This window comes from Lactuca virosa, chromosome 3 (genome assembly GCF_052849685.1).
Source record: "Lactuca virosa cultivar CGN04683 chromosome 3, Lactuca_virosa_CGN04683_v6, whole genome shotgun sequence".
NCBI classification, from domain to species: Eukaryota; Viridiplantae; Streptophyta; class Magnoliopsida; order Asterales; family Asteraceae; genus Lactuca; species Lactuca virosa.
In genome coordinates, this window is record NC_136428.1 from 409,528,867 (window position 1) to 409,531,108 (window position 2,242).

Consider the following 2,242-nt stretch of genomic DNA (forward strand, 5'->3'; position numbering starts at 1 on the left):
GCTGATTGAGCAACAGTTTTGTAAAAATTGCTAAAAATCGAAATATTGGAATTTTCCATTGAGGTCAGATGGGTTTGAAAGCTAACTCAAAATATTATATTTCAAAAAACGAATCTCAAATTTTGGTTAAGAAATAAGTGAGATATGGCAGTTTAAAGTCAGGTAAAGAAATCTGGCAGATTGCATGCATGATGATTGGTTAGAAAAATGAGTTTTCATCATTTCTTTGAGTAAATCTTTTGAAATATTTTAAAGATATCATGATCCATGCATGTTATGGTCATGTTTCCAGAGATCAAATATATTTAAAAATAATAATTTACATACATGAATTAAAATACAAAAATCTTATTTCTCAAGAACTCTTAAAAATGAGTTTGATGTTTTGATCCTTAAAATCGATTTTTGCACTAAGATCATTTAACATGCAACCTTGTTTAACATACATGCATCATGTTAAAACATATCCATGATGTTATAATAACCATTTTTAACAAAAAGAAAACAAGTTTGAAGAAGATGAAGAAGTAGAAGTCGGTTTTTGAAGTAAAATTCACATGCATGGCTTAAATCATTGTTGTGGATCTTCAAGAGATGTATGTTCTTTATCTTAAATTTATTTGTGGCTTGAAAAACCCTTATGAATCTCCATAATTTCTTGGTTAAGAGGCTGTGGTTGTGGTGTTTGGAGAAAAAAACTTAGAGAGAAGGTAGAGAGAGTTTTCTAGAGAGAGAAATATAAGAGATGTGTGTGTGTGTGTGTTGGAGAATGAGAGTGAGAGAGAGAGAGAGAGATATGGGAAGAGAGGGGTCCGAAATTTTGAGTATAATACCCTTTTCTCATTCATTTTGTTTTATAAAATTTAATTTCTTTTATAAAATATCTAAATTTTATATAAAATGTGCACTAAAATCAAGTTTTTATTCATAAAACCTTGATTTTTGATTTATAAATTAAGGGTAAATGTTAATGAGTTAAAATTTATTTTCCTTGAATGCATTTTTATAGTTTTAATTATTATAAGATCATATTATGAGGCTCATAACTATTTTTATAGAATTATTAAGGTTAAATTTCATAAATTTAGGCTTTTAGGGCATTTAGGGTTTTTGAGATTTGTAAATATTTGTATATCAAAATCAATAGAATCTTTGAGACTTAACTTTATCTTATGGTACTATAACTCTGTTATAGTTATAATAATGTTTGTAACTTATTTTATCGGCTTATTGGCATTCTATGTAGTGGTTTCGAGATTCAAGCGAAATTGAGGAAATCAAGTATACTAATCCTAGTTTTCAACTTTGACTTAAGTTCCTACGAGACTCGGACCTAATTTATACCACTAGGTCAAGTGCATGATGTGTGTATATGGTTCATGAAAAGGTGTTCGAGTCAAAGAGTGACCTAAATATGGATATTCACTACAGTTAAGTAGTTGTAGAATTCACATATCAATGTGAAATCTAAGTATACTATCCATTGATTCTAATTGTTTCCAAGTTTCTAGTAGGTTATAACTTAGTTTCTTGTTACTAAGTCTAGTATGTGTCGTGCCTACACGTACAACTAAGTTTATCAAATCTAGAACCGACTCGAATTTTGACGGTTGTCACATTATTGTCCAACAGTTTGTTTCCCGACTTCCGTTTTGTTTGACATAGAACTTAATCGAACACATCAATTTAGTTCTGACCGGGCCTGGTACATAGGTCAAAACAAAATCATCGAGGGGCTCAAATATCTCTTCTAATCCAAGAAGGAACAAATAAATTTCGACTCATATGCTTGTTCTACTACTTGTTGAATCATACACAAAGGCACGTTTTATGACATCGAGTTACCAAGGCGTTTTCGTACAATCAATGCATAACCAACTCATAGGCAACAACTCATATCTCTAGGTTTGAAGACTTATATTATATTACCGTCTCACGATCACTCGAGATAAATTCCATGAAGTGATACAACTAAGCATGGGTTGAAACCAATACTCAGAACTTATGAGCACTCATGAATGTTGTAGCAACTCTTGATATGTCCAACACTTTAGACATCTACAACCAACTTCATGACAGTCTTGCCTTCATACCTACTTCCAACGTATTATTGACTGTGGATGGTTTGAATAACTTAGTCATTCGGGAAGAATGACCTAGTTATTCTGGAAGTCAAAACATGCAAAGTGAAACACAAGAATAATCGAATCCAATATGGTCTCATAACTTATGAATATAAATA